Source organism: Aedes aegypti, chromosome 3, assembly GCF_002204515.2.
Source record: "Aedes aegypti strain LVP_AGWG chromosome 3, AaegL5.0 Primary Assembly, whole genome shotgun sequence".
Lineage (NCBI taxonomy): Eukaryota > Metazoa > Arthropoda > Insecta > Diptera > Culicidae > Aedes > Aedes aegypti.
This window is the reverse complement of record NC_035109.1, coordinates 209752511-209773049: the sequence shown is the minus strand read 5'-3', so window position 1 is coordinate 209773049 and position 20539 is coordinate 209752511. Positions and strand designations below refer to the sequence as shown.

Below are 20539 nucleotides of genomic sequence, written 5' to 3'. Positions count from 1 at the left end.
TGTGTATTGGTTGAATTCTGAACGAGTGAGCGACCGCTTAATATTTCCTCGTGTCGCTGCATAGAACCGGCTTTCTTCGAACGTGCACGGGTTTAATAGCGACGAATGAAATAGGTTACGATCAAGCGCATCCATTTGAGACGGTGCCAAAATCTTCTTCCATTTCGTATAATAATTTTGGAAGCGAAACCATTTGATACCTATGTGCTAGAAATAAACACACTGCCTCCGATTCGTTACATAACCAATAACAAGATTCGGGCTGAAGTTCATTAGGCACTCTTTTGGATAACTGGTTCGAACCGGATAGAATTTAGCCAATCCGGTTTTCGAGAATATAAAATAAAAGAATCTTGCATTTTAATGACTCCACCTTTCCAATACTAAGTCTCAAAAACGTAAATCGTACGATTCTCATTCGTTTAGGTTGTTGATAAGAAAATGATGATAATGGACTTTGTGCCGCAGGGAATAGATTGAGGTTAATATTTACACAAGCCACTACAGCCAGCTAGAATCATCGTAGAGGTTGCAAAAACACAAAACATCCGCATGTAGGTAATCATCATTATATGCAATTCCCCGTACCGACATTGGCCAGGAATGTGTCTAGTTTTGATTGATTCAATCGGGCTTTGAATCACCCAGAGCATTAAGTGATGTCGGATCAAATCGGAAGCCACTTAACCCTTTCGAGGCGAGCCAGCACAATTGGGCTGTTCAGCATTCATAGTATTATCCGTTTTTTAAGGTTTATTAAATGTTTCTGATTTTCATTACTGCTACTTTTAAGTCGGCACATCGTCTATTGTGCAATCTAAATATATGAAAATGATATCAAATATCGTTATCAAAAACATGTTTCGATATAATTTTCTCGAATAGATAATGATTCGAAGTTGCAATTAATCCATACACTGAGATAAATCCATAAAGCTATTATATCAGAAAAAATTTATGAGGTCGATTGTTCGCTCGACATATTCGTTCCAAATTTCATCCAATGCATTTCATATGCTAAACAGTTAAGATGCAATTATAATCGATACAAACCTACGTTCTGGTTTACGTTATATGCGCGTCTGATATGCAGTACAGGTCGAGTTATGAGCATAACATATAACTTACACTGGCTTCTGTATTCTAGTATAGTGTTTGCATTTCAGGCAATGTTGCAAAAAAAAAACAGTCACATCAATGCATCAACGTTCAGGTCATGTTTTGAATTGGATTCCTTGGTACTTTAACTTCTTCTTCACTTTAACTAAGATTATTATAATCTGAAATGATGTAATGTTATTCCATGGATCAAATCCAATAATCTGGAGTCAACAATGCACCAAAAGGAACGCAGTGGAGCTTAAATCCGCGAATATATCTTGACAACTATTTCATGTTTTTTGCTATTGGTAATTAACTTACACTTAACTATTGATTTTTTTTCCTTTTACAGAAAATCCCTTCGACAACAAATTATTATACATTTATAAGGTTTAATCACCGCATGAATTTATTATTATAACATTAATTGGCTTTTTTTGGTGAGAGCGATACCTATACTGTGAATCAAGCATCCATAATAATTTAAAAATTTCATTGAATGTGAAAATATCCTATGCTTATTTTGTTTATATATTTATAATGGACTAAGCAAATAGAGCTTCGATAAAGTTTAAGCTTTCTTCTTCTTTTTGGCGTTACGTCCCAACTGGGACAAAGCCTGCTTCTCAGCGTAGTGTTCTTATGAGCACTCCCACAGTTATTAACTGAAAGCTTTCTTTGCCGATTGACCATTTTTGCATGTGTATATCGTGTGGCAGGTACGAAGATACTCTATGCCCTGGGAAGTCGAAAAAATTTCCTTTACAAAAAGATCCTCGACCAGCGGGATTCGAACCCACGACCCTCAGCATGATCATGCTGAATAACTGCGCGTTTACCGCTACGGCTATCTGGGCCCCAAAGTTTAAGCTTTGAAATCTGTTTTGATTATATTAGTAATACATTCCAGGTAAGCTGCCTGACATAAATCATATGAGAAATAAAATAAAAATAATAAGGGCTCCACCTACGACAAACTTATTTTGCCCATAGCTTTCCATAGTAAAAGCATATAAGTTCCTCAACCGCTCTCCGCTGAGAAAAAATCGTATTCATCTCATATAATGCTAACATGCTTGCCCAGAGAACATACTATATGCATTGCATATAATATATAGTCGGCGATTTCGGTCTTTGATAAATCTTATATGAACTTCCAATAGTGCAAAATTATATACCTATCATATAACATCGACATGGAAAGTAGGCTCAGTGTAGATTGCCTTTTTGTATTCCTACGATATTTGTGAAAACGAATTGATTTCTAATTCTAATAATTTCATCAAAAGCACAATAACATAATTAGTTAACAATAATATCGAATTATGTTACCCCAAAAAATTATCTTCTTGTAGGCATTACGTGTAGAAAACCTGCTTCTGCGTTTATTGTTCTTATGAACATTTTCGCAGTTATTGTCCGACAACCCTCACGTTAGCGCCCCCCGGGAATTTCAACCGGAGCCTTTCGGGTGGTTGGCCAGTGATGTAGCTAGGAGGGGCTCTTAAAGGAGCAAACTTTTACACATCAAATATGATTGCAAAATTTTCTTATTCAACTTAAAAATATATATTTTTTATACCAGACGCGTAATAAGGGTGGAAACTCGTGGTTACAATTTCAAAACCTTTTTTTTTATCAATTTTCGACCACTAAACGCTATTCCCACCTTTACCACGAAAATAGAGAAAGGCAACATGTTTTCTCTAGTCATGTAGATAGGAGGAGCAAATATAAGGGTAATGTTAACAATGTAGAATATAAGGAATTATGGTTTATACTGACAAGGGAAGGAAACGATGTGGATTACGAGTGATTTCAATGACTATGTACAGTATTGGACAAAACATTTGCAACTTTTTCGATTTTCCATACAAAATGACCAACTTTGGTAAGCTATATCTCAGTTATTTATGGACCGATTTGAATGAATTTTTGGCAGAACATCAGACATAACTTGAATTTCAACATATATTTTTGTGTGATTTCTTCAATCACAAGTTCAAAAGCAGTAACAATTTGTCTAAAGTGATTTTTTTGACGATTTTTAATAATTGACATAACCCAAGCCCAATAGTCGATTGTTTGAAGAATAACTTTTCCACTGGGGTGCATCAATCATGTTTAAACTATAATTAGCATCAATCCTGTACAAACTGTTCATGATAAAACTATCTTAAATAACGAATCAAATATTGAACAACAGTTAAAAACAGTGGGGTCTCATTACCGTAATTCTGAGTATCACTTATCAGATTTTTCCAATACAAATTATTGTAAATATTGTAATTATTGTAAATACAAATGTTGCAAGTTTTATATTTTTAAAGTAGTAGTACAGGTACAGTTACCCAAAGCTCGTAACGGTATACCAAATTTTGTTTTCCCAAAATTCCAAAAAAATGTGTTAAAAAATGTGTTTTTTTTTTTACTTAGCTGATACATATTGGGGGTAACATTGATCACCCATATAAACAATGATCGGTAATATTGAAAATGTCGTTAGTTACAAAAATCGCGGCCACAGAAACCAAATATGAAGGCCAAACTCCTACAAGTGATTTAAATTTTGGATTATTATAAAATTAAAAAACACCTGGAATTGCGGAATACGCCTAAAGGTATTTAATTTCCTTAGGAAATTCTGTATTCTCCATAGTTATCCGTTAATTCTTTTGAATTGAAAATACATGTTGAAAACGAAATCGTTTCGGCGATCTCATTTTAGGAAAACCCGCATTTTTGTTGCTTATATCGTTTGCAGAACTCTTGTGAGGCTTGAATCGTTGGTAGTGTCATCCATAATCATAGATATAATTGTTTCGAAAAGTTGGAAAATTTACGTGCGAACAAAATCCAATTCTCTAAAAAAAATCTATTTTTTTTATAATCCTATGAAATAAATATAATAAGAAATAATAGCGTACACAAAGGCCGATTTTCATACAAAATGGTCAAATTTGGAAATCTGTATATATAAATTGAATTCCATTAAACAATCTTGTAGTTATTGAAGAAAAAAAATCAGAGTTCTGCGAAAAATGCCGACTTATTCTAATTGAAATATTTCATAAATGTGACTACTTAGAAGAAGACATGCGTCTGCAAATTTGTTCACTTAGTCAAAATTCAAAAATTTGTGGAATATAACATTTTTCCTATATTGTTTGTTTTCAAAATATCTAAGAATCAAAATATTGACATTTATGTCAAAATGAGCGGTTGTTAATAATTCCATAATTCTTCCATAGAATTTGATGATTTCTTCAAAGATCTAATTTGAAGTTATTAACAAAACGTAGATAAAATTTTATACTAATCTGTTTGCTACAAGCAGAGATGTAGGTCTTTTACCATAACAAATTAGCATGAAAATCGGCATTTGCGTACTTTATTCTTGCCAATACTGTATACGAAAGAGAAACACCATTCATGCTTTGGAATTATTTCATCGATAAATTTCGATTCAAACCTTTTACTAGGAGGGACATTACGGTCAATATTACCACGGTGGTTAATGTTACTCCGTTATACGGTACTGTAAAATGGGGTCTCTTTGATAATGCGGATAACTTCGATAGTGTGTTACCTACCACATACTAAACGAAATATCATAATTTTGGTTAATCGTTCAAGCAAAACGAATGCAAAACTGGAGAATATTAGTATGACACTTCATGTAAGAGCAGTTTTCATTTGAATCGAGAACATTTGAGGCTTTATATATGAATATCAAAAATTGATACGATTTTAGCATTTCCAAACGCTTATAAACAATCTGTTCTAAGATCACTATTTGATATAGTTTTGAATAGTTGGTCACTTATCTTTGACAGTCTAATTATCATAGAAGAGGGATTCCACGGAGGCATGCAAGTCGATTCTGATCGACCATTTCAAAAATATCTGAAACTTTGCACAGTTTTTCAGTTCCATCTAAATCGTCATTTTCCGATATCAAATCTTCAAGTTGAGTCACGACTAACTTTTCAAAAGGGTGTATGTGAAAATGGTTCAAAAATATTCAAAAAGCTGCACAGCAAAAACGGTTCGTTTGATTGTTAGACAACTAAAGAAACAAAGTTAGACAACTAAATAAAGATTCAAAAAAAAAAAAACACACAGTACAAAAAAAAATTTTTTGCATTAAAAAACATCATTTTTGTCACAAAAACTCAAATATCTCAAAACCCTATCGGAATACCAACGTAATTTTTTGAGGGAAAACGGTCCATTATATTAGCTATCTACCATAAAAATTGTGGTGATGGTAAGCCAATAAACAAAAAAGTTATGACATTTCAAATATTTCACAAATTTGACACTTAGTGAAAAAAAAATTTTTTTTTCATTGTCAATTTTTTTTAGGACCGCAGTTTGTTGCTGAATTTTTTGTTAAGGGTACCACATGAGGTTAACAAGTTGTTTTCATGATATTTTATTTAATTATTCATAACTATTATAGCATCTATTAGAAAGTTAGACGCGATTCAGTGTTGTGATTTAAAGTCTTGATAGTGTCATATTTTTTATTGTACGTAACTGAAGAAAAATTCTCTCAATAGTGTTGAAACCTTTTGATAAAAGAAACCTATAAGAAATCTAATATTGAAGACAAAAGCTACAAAAAAAGTTTTCTATACAGGTAAACGACTAGTTTACCTGCAAAAAGTTTACCTCATAGAGAACAAGGCGGGTCTATACCCAGATGATCTAGTATACGTAAAGCAGGTCGGTTTTCTCGGCGCTGGTTTTCTCCACAAAGTTAAAATCTGATTACACCTGGGTATAGACCCGCCTTGGTAGAGAATAGACTTTGTTAATCATATTTGGGAGAAAGCGAGTAACTTCAACAACATCAAAAAACATGATAGGTACATACCATGAACATACTATATATACTACCACTATGGTTATAAAAGATTTAATTGTAAAATGTTTCTTCAGTCAAGCAAACGACACCAAACTAGTCAGTAAAAACTTAAAAGTGATTTTGTTTATTAAAATCTAACGAGCAACATGAGTAGTCGCTTTCTCAACTGTTGCAGGCCGTTTGCAGAAAAAAAGTGCATTTGTACGTCCTGCCGTTTAAACGTTGACAAACGGGCAATCTGTACATCATCGGTGGATCAGGTTGCAGGAAGTTCGAAAACAACAACAACTGAGGAATTACTAAATGCACCGACAACAACTGAGGAGTTACCAGAAGTACCAAGTGCAGATAGTCTTGCCACGGTACCATCAGCGACATCTGTTTCAACAAATCAATCAGAAGATGAGTGCATCCAGAAGGTCAACATCGAACGCTTCAACGAAGGGATAGCTGGAATAAAAGTGACTCCGATTAAATGGACGAAGATGGGTTACGTCAATTATCCCGAGAAAAAATACCGTGAAATCAACGAAGCTGTACGAAGAAACCTCTTCAAATTAGGACCTGAGGATGTGGAAAATACAGACTACGATGAGGTAATTATGAATATGAAGGAAAGGTTCTCGAATCTAGCCACGACAAGGAAAGAAAAATTATTGATTTTGTCGATGCTGCCAAGCTCGTGGTCTATTCAAGACGCCATTGATGAGTTCAAAACCAATAGAAATACAGCAAAAGAGGCAAAACAATTCAAAAATAACTGTCTTGCAACCAAAAATGCTAGGTCGAGTACTTCATTAACAGATGAGACAAAAGAAAAAATAATTCAATATTTTGAAGACGATGAAGTAAGTAGAGCTATGCCTGGCCAAAAAGATTATGTATCTGTAAAAAAAGATGGAAAGCGTCAAGCAATCCAAAAACGATTAATGATGACTACTTTGAAAGAAGCGTATACACGCTTCAAGGAAATTAACGAAAATATTAAGGTAGGTTTTTCCACATTTGCAAGCCTTCGTCCAAGGCAATGCAAGCTCTTATCCAATTCAGGAACACATAATGTTTATGTGTGCACAACACACTAAAATATTAACCTAATCTTACATAGTTTGAAAAGAATCAATTTATCAAAGGATATTAAAATGTTAACTGGTAGTCTTTTGTGTGAAAATACAACATCAAATTGCTATCTACGATCTTGTTCGGTTTGTCCAGATTCTTCATCATTGGAAAATACTTTATTCGCTGAGTTTGAAGAAAATTATATTGATCAGTTATCATTTGAGCAATGGGTGACCACGGATAGGTGTGACCTAGAAACTATTGTAAAACCTGTAGATGAGTTTGTGTCATTTTTTTGCTTGAAATTAGAAAGTTTAATTCCTCACGACTTTATTAAAACAGAGCAATCCCGAGGCGTGTTCATTTGAATTGATGACATCTCTGGCGGTATTGTTTGTTCAGTCTCGGAAATCTCGTCAGTGGAAAGCGGACAGAACATAAAATCATCTTAATGTTTTCTTTGACGTGTTTTGAAAGACTAATACTGTGAATTTGGCGTTTTAAATTTGGTTGCCGATCATAGTCGAATGGTGCCGAAGCCGTAAGTCTCCCTATATTTATTTTATTTTTATTTTATAATTAGATACAGATATTTTCAATTATTGAACTTGAATGACATTCGTTATTGTCACAATAAGCGAATGGATAAACTATTTACTGTGTAGAATTTTGCTGACTTTAAGGAACAAACGATTCGCGATGTTCAAATCTGTATTATTATTGTACTTTCATGCACCTCCAATATTTTAAGCGAAAACGTTCAGATTTCGCAATAAAAACGTTAACAAATATTCAGTGATTTTTTACAAATGTTTTGTATGGGACACGTTTAGCTGCGAAATTGTGTTTTTCTTGAATAATGCATTGAAAAAAAGTTGAGTCTAGTACACGACACTGAGGGTGGCCTTACATTTGAGATCGAAATACGTATCTGTCAAAAAAAAAAAAAAAACAAACTCTAGCAAAATTAAATGGTACAGTCGTCATGTCCTAAAAACTTTTTTAATTATGTAAACACAAAATTAAAAAGTAGCATTTTCCCTTCGCGAATGCATTTTGACGGAAACGTAGATGAAAACTCTTCCGATATCAGCAACCTTTTCGCAGATTTCTTCCAAGAAGTGTGTACCATCTACTCTGAAGAAGACCGCGACCGCAAATTGTTTCCTTTTTTTCCCAGAATTTTCTAATAGTATTTCTATTGAAAAACTATCACGACAAGAAATCTTATAGGCACTAAAAAACCTGGACGCAACAAAGGGAGCAGGACCAGATGGCATTGCACCCGTGTTCTTCAAAAATCTCTCAGAAGAACTTACCCTTCCCTTAGAACACCTTTTCAACATGTCGAATCAAGCTAGAAAATTTGTTTAGTAATCAGAATTCACGTGAGTCCTTGAATTACCAGAACTTACAGTCCTTGTTCAGTTAATACTCTTGATTGTTATCCTGGCTTCAAGTGTAGTCTCGAGCAACTATGCTCAAGTAATCATTCTTTTAAATCCTAAGCATCTAGAGATATAGAACGTCATAACAAATGTGTAAGCTCCATATTGTGACATTTTCCAAGCTAGCGCCACAATATAATTAAAAAAAATCCTTTGGGCTATGAAAAAAACTCGTGGAAACTCACCAACGTGTGAAACAAATTCCCAAATCGGTTCACTAACAAAAAAGTTAAAACCCCGTCAAAGCGCTCTGGGGTCATATTGACCCCAAACACAGACAAACGGTTAAAGACGAACCTTCCAACGATTCATCAAACATTTTAAAAATCTCTATTTGTCTAGGAGTAACTTTTTTTGTCTCAAATGATAATAGGGAAAATCAAGATAGTTACCAAATAATCACTTAATTTTTGATGACAAAAACTGAATTTGCAGCTTTTTCTACATACACATGGGTTCGAGAGCAATTAATTTTACCCCACTAATCCACTACACCCTGAATTTCGAATAGTAAATTTATTACACATTTTCATGATAGTTCGCTTTAAACAACTTTAAAAATTGGAAATGTAATCAGCCTTTAATGGCTTGTAAGCCTTCGTTTGACTTTCAACATAATATTCAATTCAACAAAAAAAAAAAAAAAAATACCATTTGAAGGATATTTGTAACTTTTCAATGCATGGGAAACTAAAACAAATAACATCTAGTTAGAAAGGGGCGGTCCATTAATTACGTAAGACAATTTTCAGGATTTTTCAATCGCCCCTCCCTCCATGATAAGATTTTTTGTATGATAATCCAAAATAAAAAATCTCAAACCCCTCCTCCCCCATAAACCCCTTACGTAATAAATGAACAGCCCCAAAGGTATCGAATTACAGAGGGATCTAAGTATATGCTAGATTGAAGCGAGGGCGCATCCTGTCGAATTAGGGGAAATATCTAGTTACAGGATATCTATTAAAGGAGAGTTTACTGTATGTACATTGAAATAAAAATAAACATACTCTAAAGGAAGTAAAAATAGGAGGGTCAATATTTTTCAACAACACATGACTGAAAAAATTTTAGATAAAAAATTTAGATAAAAACTGCGAGATCTGAGTTGAACTCAAAAATTTCATGGATGAATAAATTAGCCCAAGTAGAGGGAAGTTGATAATGATAAATAACTTTGAAACAAGCATCCGAATATAAGTTTTTAAATAATCACTCAAACATAGTCCGTCTCGAAAGGGTTAAAAGGTGCAATATAAATCAGCTATGGAGTGAAGTAACTCAATTACAAAACGTTACAAACTCTTATCGTCATATTGAGTCAACTCCACGTATGGTCTTTATATGTAGAGATCAGAAACTGGAACAATACAATCGCTTCGCCTCCGACCGACAGCTGTAAACACAGACGAAATCTGCTTTAGCAGCCACAAATCATTACAGACTGTACGCACCATTTCCTATTACGCAATAGTTTTTTTTTTCTCGTAGACAAAATCAACTCATTTGTCCTTGGCAGACTGACGAAAAGACATCAGCTGATTGAATGGAAAATTCTTGCTTCAACACACTCTCGGTTGACCCTAGAGAGCATATCCTTCGTTATCATAACCCACTTCGTTCAGATGTACTTGCCGGTTGATGTCGTTTCCTACCAGCTGGCCTGCCGTAGTCCAGAGTCAACCTTGAGCTAATATGTTTGTTCTTCTAATTTTCGCATCGCAATATAGGCACCTTCGGCATGCAAATGTGCAAAGTGACAAATATAAATTACCGTCTATCACTGGGAAGTGGAGATGATGTAGGTAACCAGCAAAAAAAAAGTATCGAATCCGAAAGTCACATTAATTACGCACGGTTTCTTCGAACGCTGAACCTTACACCGACACGACCTACTAGCAACTGATGATGCTCGACAAAATTACAAGGCGGGCATCGCCACAGTCGGAAATCGTCGCCACTTCTTTCCTGAGGCTGATGATGATGATGATGGTTGGCTAGTTTCTACTAACACCAAAAGAAAATGCCGCGAAGCTTTGCTAGTGTTGTCGCTTCTCGGGGCGCCGTCATCATCGGAGTTTTGTTGTTGAAGCTTTTATCGATCCATTTGTTTACTAGACGCCACCACAATCGCATCGTGGAAGCCGGCATATGCACTGAACTGAACGGACGATACACGACGGCGGCGACGCTACGATTAAAATCACGCACGTGCTGACATACATGCTGTCGTAGCGGTCGGGATGGTGGGTGAAGATACTCGCGGTGTTGGCACAGGTATCAGTTTCTGTTGGAATTGTTTGGTTTGGTTGAAAAGATAGTTTATCGTTTATTGTTTATTGTTTATTGTTTATTGTTTATTGTTTATTGTTTATTGTTTATTGTTTATTGTTTATTGTTTATTGTTTATTGTTTATTGTTTATTGTTTATTGTTTATTGTTTATTGTTTATTGTTTATTGTTTATTGTTTATTGTTTATTGTTTATTGTTTATTGTTTATTGTTTATTGTTTATTGTTTATTGTTTATTGTTTATTGTTTATTGTTTATTGTTTATTGTTTATTGTTTATTGTTTATTGTTTATTGTTTATTGTTTATTGTTTATTGTTTATTGTTTATTGTTTATTGTTTATTGTTTATTGTTTATTGTTTATTGTTTATTGTTTATTGTTTATTGTTTATTGTTTATTGTTTATTGTTTATTGTTTATTGTTTATTGTTTATTGTTTATTGTTTATTGTTTATTGTTTATTGTTTATTGTTTATTGTTTATTGTTTATTGTTTATTGTTTATTGTTTATTGTTTATTGTTTTTATTGTTTATTGTTTATTGTTTATTGGCGCCGTCATCATCGGAGTTTTTGTTGTTGAAGCTTTTATCGATCCATTTGTTTACTAGACGCCACCACAATCGCATCGTGGAGCCGGCATATGCACTGAACTGAACGGACGATACACGACGGCGGCGACGCTACGATTAAAATCACGCACGTTGCTGACATACATCTGTCGTAGCGGTCGGGATGGTGGGTGAAGATACTCGCGGTGTTGGCACAGGTATCAGTTTCTGTTGGAATTGTTTGGTTTGGTTGAAAAGATAGTTTATCGTTTATTGTTTATTGTTTATTGTTTTATTGTTTATTGTTTATTGTTTATTGTTTATTGTTTATTGTTTTATTGTTTATTGTTTATTGTTTATTGTTTATTGTTTATTGTTTTATTGTTTATTGTTTATTGTTTATTGTTTATTGTTTATTGTTTATTGTTTATTGTTTATTGTTTATTGTTTATTGTTTATTGTTTATTGTTTATTGTTTATTGTTTATTGTTTATTGTTTATTGTTTATTGTTTATTGTTTATTGTTTATTGTTTATTGTTTATTGTTTATTGTTTATTGTTTATTGTTTATTGTTTATTGTTTATTGTTTATTGTTTATTGTTTATTGTTTATTGTTTATTGTTTATTGTTTATTGTTTATTGTTTATTGTTTATTGTTTATTGTTTATTGTTTATTGTTTATTGTTTATTGTTTATTGTTTATTGTTTATTGTTTATTGTTTATTGTTTATTGTTTATTGTTTATTGTTATTGTTTATTGTTTATTGTTATTGTTTATTGTTTATTGTTTATTGTTTATTGTTTATTGTTTATTGTTTTATTGTTTATTGTTTATTGTTTATTGTTGATTGTTGATTGTTGATTGTTGATTGTTGATTGTTGATTGTTGATTGTTGATTGTTGATTGTTTATTGTTTATTGTTTATTGTTTATTGTTTATTGTTTATTGTTTATTGTTGATTGTTGATTGTTGATTGTTGATTGTTGATTGTTGATTGTTGATTGTTGATTGTTTATTGTTTATTGTTTATTGTTTATTGTTTATTGTTTATTGTTTATTGTTTATTGTTTATTGTTTATTGTTTATTGTTTATTGTTTATTGTTTATTGTTTATTGTTTATTGTTTATTGTTTATTGTTTATTGTTTATTGTTTATTGTTTATTGTTTATTGTTTATTGTTTATTGTTTATTGTTTATTGTTTATTGTTTATTGTTTATTGTTTATTGTTTATTGTTTATTGTTTATTGTTTATTGTTTATTGTTTATTGTTTATTGTTTATTGTTTATTGTTTATTGTTTATTGTTTATTGTTTATTGTTTATTGTTTATTGTTTATTGTTTATTGTTTATTGTTTATTGTTTATTGTTTATTGTTTATTGTTTATTGTTTATTGTTTATTGTTTATTGTTTATTGTTTATTGTTTATTGTTTATTGTTTATTGTTTATTGTTTATTGTTTATTGTTTATTGTTTATTGTTTATTGGCGCCGTCAATCAATCGGAGTTTTGTTGTTGAAGCTTTTATCGATCCATTTGTTTACTAGACGCCACCACAATCGCATCGTGGAAGCCGGCATAATGCACTGAACTGAACGGACGATACACGACGGCGGCGACGCTACGAATTAAAATCACGCACGTGCTGACATACATGCTGTCGTAGCGGTCGGGATGGTGGGTGAAGATACTCGCGGTGTTGGCACAGGTATCAGTTTCTGTTGGAATTGTTTGGTTTGGTTGAAAAGATAGTTTATCGTTTATTGTTTGTTTATTGTTATTGTTATGTTTATTGTTTATTGTTTATTGTTTATTGTTTATTGTTTATTGTTTATTGTTTTATTGTTTATTGTTTATTGTTTTATTGTTTTATTGTTTATTGTTTTGTTTATTGTTTATTGTTTATTGTTTATTGTTTATTGTTTATTGTTTATTGTTTATTGTTTATTGTTTATTGTTTATTGTTTATTGTTTATTGTTTATTGTTTATTGTTTATTGTTTATTGTTTATTGTTTATTGTTTATTGTTTATTGTTTATTGTTTATTGTTTATTGTTTATTGTTTTATTGTTTATTGTTTATTGTTTATTGTTTATTGTTTATTGTTTATTGTTTATTGTTTATTGTTTATTGTTTATTGTTTATTGTTTATTGTTTATTGTTTTATTGTTTATTGTTTATTGTTTATTGTTTATTGTTTATTGTTTATTGTTTATTGTTTATTGTTTATTGTTTATTGTTTATTGTTTATTGTTTATTGTTTATTGTTTATTGTTTATTGTATTGTTTATTGTTTATTGTTTATTGTTTATTGTTTATTGTTTATTGTTTATTGTTTATTGTTTATTGTTTATTGTTTATTGTTTATTGTTTATTGTTGATTGTTGATTGTTGATTGTTGATTGTTGATTGTTGATTGTTGATTGTTGATTGTTGATTGTTGATTGTTGATTGTTGATTGTTGATTGTTGATTGTTGATTGTTGATTGTTGATTGTTGATTGTTTATTGTTGATTGTTTATTGTTTATTGTTTATTGTTTATTGTTTATTGTTTATTGTTTATTGTTTATTGTTTATTGTTTATTGTTTATTGTTTATTGTTTATTGTTTATTGTTTATTGTTTATTGTTTATTGTTATTGTTTATTGTTTATTGTTTATTGTTTATTGTTTATTGTTTATTGTTTATTGTTTATTGTTTATTGTTTATTGTTTATTGTTTATTGTTTATTGTTTATTGTTTATTGTTTATTGTTTATTGTTTATTGTTTATTGTTTATTGTTTATTGTTTATTGTTTATTGTTTATTGTTTATTGTTTATTGTTTATTGTTTATTGTTTATTGTTTATTGTTTTATTGTTTATTGTTTATTGTTTATTGTTTATTGTTTATTGTTTATTGTTTATTGTTTATTGTTTATTGTTTATTGTTTATTGTTTATTGTTTATTGTTTATTGTTTATTGTTTATTGTTTATTGTTTATTGTTTATTGTTTATTGTTTATTGTTTATTGTTTATTGTTTATTGTTTATTGTTTATTGTTTATTGTTTATTGTTTATTGTTTATTGTTTATTGTTTATTGTTTATTGTTTATTGTTTATTGTTTATTGTTTATTGTTTATTGTTTATTGTTTATTGTTTATTGTTTTTTATTGTTTTATTGTTTATTGTTTATTGGCGCCGTCATCATCGGAGTTTTGTTGTTGAAGCTTTTATCGATCCATTTGTTTACTAGACGCCACCACAATCGCATCGTGGAAGCCGGCATATGCACTGAACTGAACGGACGATACACGACGGCGGCGACGCTACGATTAAAATCACGCACGTGTTGACATACATGCTGTCGTAGCGGTCGGGATGGTGGGTGAAGATACTCGCGGTGTTGGCACAGGTATCAGTTTCTGTTGGAATTGTTTGGTTTGGTTGAAAAGATAGTTTATCGTTTATTGTTTATTGTTTATCGTTTATTGTTTATCGTTTATTGTTTATTGTTTATTGTTTATTGTTTATTGTTTATTGTTTATTGTTTATTGTTTATTGTTTATTTTATTGTTTATTGTTTATTGGCGCCGTCATCATCGGAGTTTTGTTGTTGAAGCTTTTATCGATCCATTTGTTTACTAGACGCCACCACAATCGCATCGTGGAAGCCGGCATATGCACTGAACTGAACGGACGATACACGACGGCGGCGACGCTACGATTAAAATCACGCACGTGCTGACATACATGCTGTCGTAGCGGTCGGGATGGTGGGTGAAGATACTCGCGGTGTTGGCACAGGTATCAGTTTCTGTTGGAATTGTTTGGTTTGGTTGAAAAGATAGTTTATCGTTTATTGTTTATTGTTTATTGTTTATTGTTTATTGTTTATTGTTTATTGTTTATTGTTTATTGTTTATGTTTATTGTTATTGTTTATTGTTTATTGTTTATTGTTTATTGTTTATTGTTTATTGTTTATTGTTTATTGTTTATTGTTTATTGTTTATTGTTGATTGTTGATTGTTGATTGTTGATTGTTGATTGTTGATTGTTGATTGTTGATTGTTGATTGTTGATTGTTGATTGTTGATTGTTGATTGTTGATTGTTGATTGTTGATTGTTGATTGTTGATTGTTGATTGTTGATTGTTGATTGTTGATTGTTGATTGTTGATTGTTGATTGTTGATTGTTGATTGTTGATTGTTGATTGTTGATTGTTGATTGTTGATTGTTGATTGTTGATTGTTGATTGTTGATTGTTGATTGTTGATTGTTGATTGTTGATTGTTGATTGTTGATTGTTTATTGTTTATTGTTTATTGTTTATTGTTTATTGTTTATTGTTTATTGTTATTGTTTATTGTTTATTGTTTATTGTTTATTGTTTATGTTATTGTTTATTGTTTATTGTTTATTGTTTATTGTTTATTGTTTATTGTTTATTGTTTATTGTTTATTGTTTATTGTTTATTGTTTATTGTTTATTGTTTATTGTTTATTGTTTATTGTTTATTGTTTATTGTTTATTGTTTATTGTTTATTGTTTATTGTTTATTGTTTATTGTTTATTGTTTATTGTTTATTGTTTATTGTTTATTGTTTATTGTTTATTGTTTATTGTTTATTGTTTATTGTTTATTGTTTATTGTTTATTGTTTATTGTTTATTGTTTATTGTTTATTGTTTATTGTTTATTGTTTATTGTTTATTGTTTATTGTTTTTTTATTGTTTATTGTTTATTGTTTATTGTTTATTGTTTATTGTTTATTGTTTATTGTTTATTGTTTATTGTTTATTGTTTATTGTTTTTGTTATTGTTTATTGTTTATTGTTTATTGTTTATTGGCGCCGTCATCATCGGAGTTTTGTTGTTGAAGCTTTTATCGATCCATTTGTTTACTAGACGCCACCACAATCGCATCGTGGAAGCCGGCATATGCACTGAACTGAACGGACGATACACGACGGCGGCGACGCTACGATTAAAATCACGCACGTGCTGACATACATGCTGTCGTAGCGGTCGGGATGGTGGGTGAAGATACTCGCGGTGTTGGCACAGGTATCAGGAAAAGATAGTTTATCGTTTATTGTTTATTGTTTATTGTTTATTGTTTATTGTTTATTGTTTATTGTTTATTGTTTATTGTTTATTGGCGCCGTCATCATCGGAGTTTTGTTGTTGAAGCTTTTATCGATCCATTTGTTTACTAGACGCCACCACAATCGCATCGTGGAAGCCGGCATATGCACTGAACTGAACGGACGATACACGACGGCGGCGACGCTACGATTAAAATCACGCACGTGCTGACATACATGCTGTCGTAGCGGTCGGGATGGTGGGTGAAGATACTCGCGGTGTTGGCACAGGTATCAGTTTCTGTTGGAATTGTTTGGTTTGGTTGAAAAGATAGTTTATCGTTTTGTTTATTGTTTATTGTTTATTGTTTATTGTTTATTGTTTATTGTTATTGTTTATTGTTTATTGTTTATTGTTTATTGTTTATTGTTTATTGTTTATTGTTTATTGTTTATTGTTTATTGTTTATTGTTTATTGTTTATTGTTTATTGTTTATTGTTTATTGTTTATTGTTTATTGTTTATTGTTTATTGTTTATTGTTTATTGTTTATTGTTTATTGTTTATTGTTTATTGTTTATTGTTTATTGTTTATTGTTATTGTTTATTGTTTATTGTTTATTGTTTATTGTTTATTGTTTATTGTTTATTGTTTATTGTTTATTGTTTATTGTTTATTGTTTATTGTTTATTGTTTATTGTTTATTGTTTATTGTTTATTGTTTATTGTTTATTGTTTATTGTTTATTGTTTATTGTTTATTGTTTATTGTTTATTGTTTATTGTTTATTGTTTAATTGTTTATTGTTTATTGTTTATTGTTTATTGTTTATTGTTTATTGTTTATTGTTTATTGTTTATTGTTTATTGTTTATTGTTTATTGTTTATTGTTTATTGTTTATTGTTTATTGTTTATTGTTTATTGTTTATTGTTTATTGTTTATTGTTTATTGTTTATTGTTTATTGTTTATTGTTTATTGTTTATTGTTTATTGTTTATTGTTTATTGTTTATTGTTTATTGTTTATTGTTTATTGTTATTGTTTATTGTTTATTGTTTATTGTTTATTGTTTATTGTTTATTGTTTATTGTTTATTGTTTATTGTTTATTGTTTATTGTTTATTGTTTATTGTTTATTGTTTATTGTTTATTGTTTATTGTTTATTGTTTATTGTTTATTGTTTATTGTTTATTGTTTATTGTTTATTGTTTATTGTTTATTGTTTATTGTTTATTGTTTATTGTTTATTGTTTATTGTTTATTGTTTATTGTTTATTGTTTATTGTTTATTGTTTATTGTTTATTGTTTATTGTTTATTGTTTATTGTTTATTGTTTATTGTTTATTGTTTATTGTTTATTGTTTATTGTTTATTGTTTATTGTTTATTGTTTATTGTTTTTTATTGTTTATTGTTTATTGTTTATTGTTTATTGTTTATTGTTATTGTTTATTGTTTATTGTTATTGTTATTGTTTATTGTTTGTTTATTGTTTATTGTTTAATGTTCGTTTTTTATTGAAGCGTGACACAGTCAAACCTGCATGAGTCGATGTTCCATGACTCGAAATCGACTCATGAAACTATACTAAACACAAAATTTCATGGTTACAGTGCGATTCCGTTTTTGACATGCTTCATTTTTGGCACCCCCCGATTTTGGCAACAAAATGGATCCATTTTTGGCAACATTTTTGAACACCATTAAAATTTTTATTTTATGTTTTTGTAAATATTATTGAATCTGTCGTCGATATTCCCCCAAATCTCACCAACTACTAAGGGCTCCCTTAAGCGCTTATTTACTTCAGGATGGTCATTGGTTATGCGTTCGCAGCGTTTTATGAGGACATTAATCTCTACCAGTATCTCAACTAGAGACCAATCTCTTTTCTTAGGCATTCATACTGAGTGACCAGCCCACTTGAGTCTGTCAGTAGGTGATATACCTACAAAAATACTTTTCTTCTTTGGAACAGCTTGTTTGAACATAAGCATAAGCACCGATATAAGAGCAACAGAAAGTATCACACCGAGTTACAATCATAAATTTCGTCTCACCTTTTCAGCTCACTGTTCTTATTATTTTTAAGCACATAAATAAATTGGGTTATTCTAGTGAATGGCAGAACTGTCAACATATTATCCATAAAAATTGTGCATATTTTACTCTACTATATATTTAGTTTTTAAGAATTTCACCATATTGATCTTTCTGCTTCAACTATTTAGAGCTACTTTCCCTTTCTGTTAGAGATTCTGAATGATGTGAGATTTGTCAAGAGACGATCCAGAATTCTATACAAGATTTTAAATCAAGGATTCCTAACTGTACGATGAAGATTCCTCAAGGAATTCTTGTTTCTTAAGGGAATTTGCAAACATTTCAACGGATTCTTAGGGATGTCTGCAGATTCCTAGCGGACACTGAGAGTTTTTTGCGGGATTCTGAGAATGTATATTTGGTTATTAGGGATTATGTCCAAAACTTGGTGATTCCTAATAAACTTTTAAGATTTCTAAGGTGTCATGTAAATTCCTAGAGGGATAATGTGGATTTCTAGAGGTATTTTGAGAATTTATGGCAAAATATAGGAGATTTTGAAAGGGATTCCAGAAGAACTTCAGGAGTGCTAGTGGTAGCCTAAATATAACAAACATTTCAAAATTTTCATCCGAGACTTGAGCATTTTCAGCAATATTGCAGCGGAATTCCAAAACGTTTATTTCTAGGAAAATCCTTAGCGAGATCCAGAGAACTCTACACAAGATCCTACGGATTTCTAGCAAGGTGCTTCAGAGCCCTAGCCTTTTCCTGAAGATTCCTTACTAGAACATGTAGATTTCTATCAGGTTTTTGAGGTTTCATACCAGGATCCTGTAAATTTTTGTTTATTTCATAAGGTAGGTTAAATTTCGAAAGCTCAATTACAAATAATTTCGCATATATGGATCATGAGATGCAGTTATTAATATAAATTACAAGGAGCAATTCAAAACATACCAAATTTTGTCAAATTTTACACTAAAGCCTAAAGTTTTACTGATTTTTAATATTCATTAAATTAAACAAAAGCTTATACCGTTGTGCAATACCCAGCGCTTTTGTTTTGTACAGGGTGATTACTAATTCCTGTCAGTAAAGTAAATGATCGTAGATGAAAGATGTATGTATGAATTTTAATTTCGAGTGTACATCCTGTATTGTACATCTATAAATGTAATGTCCTCTCGGCCGGCGCTTCTCACTACACTGGAGATGGTCAGCTGTGGTAACTACAAACTTCATTGTGACAGGCGGCCTGTCACTGAATCTACGCTGTTCGGCGAAATAATAGAAGAGAGCGGAGGAAAATAAAACGTTGGTTCATGCTAGAAGTTCGTCAAAATAATCAGCCAACTATTTTCAAAATTTTCGTAGGAGTTCTTTAGAGTTTATTGTTCTATAGTGTCGAGGAATAGTCGCCAAGTGAATTGCACAAGGGTATAATTGAATTTATAAAAAATAATCGATGAATTTGCCTAAACTAAATACTTTTCCTTAAGATAAACCTAAAACTTCGTCCGTGGGACAAGACAGCTCTGCAGCCTTTCTTTTGCGTATTACTCTTAGCTAGAGATTCAATCGCCGTCGGTAAGATAGCTTGAACTAGGTTTCATTATTTGTCCTAATACGATATGTCTAAACAGGTTGAACCCGCTCGCTGAAAACACGTAATAGTAGCGTTAAACGTTAACGCTGTAGCTAGGATCTCGTCCGGTAATTATAATTGCTTCTCCTAAATGATAATCTATTTTGAAACTGAAATCCAATTACAGAAGCTAAACTCCAAAGTACATAGGGTGAACAGAAAAACTTAAACAGAAATAAGAACACTAAACGTAAGCTATGAATATGTACAAACATAAGTTCAACTCTCTCAAATTGCACTTGTTTTACAGGATTTTTTTTAATTACATCTTATTTGTCATTAAAAACATGGACGTTCTTATTACTGGCGTGCTGTCACCAACAAAAAAATTTGTTTTGACAAAGTAAAGATTAAATCTTTTATCATTTACCTTAGTTTTTAGTCGATTGTGTTGTTTTAAAGGCATTACACCTGGCACGCATGTTTTCCACAAATATGTAGTT

General features: G+C 30.8%; 1 protein-coding gene across 3 annotated transcripts in view; it reads right to left on the bottom strand.

The window, feature by feature from the left end:
* LOC5572254 (pyruvate carboxylase, mitochondrial) overlaps positions 1–10403 on the bottom strand; it is a 69087-nt gene extending 58684 nt beyond the window's left edge. For 2 of the 3 annotated variants that reach the window (XM_021851811.1, XM_001653891.2), the window contains exon 1: positions 10259–10402. The gene's annotated coding sequence lies outside the window, so the exon portion shown is untranslated. Of the gene's footprint in view, positions 1–10258 lie in introns of all 3 variants that reach the window. The other variant, XM_021851813.1, reaches the window with a different exon arrangement.
* Positions 10404–20539: the final 10136 nt, after the last annotated feature.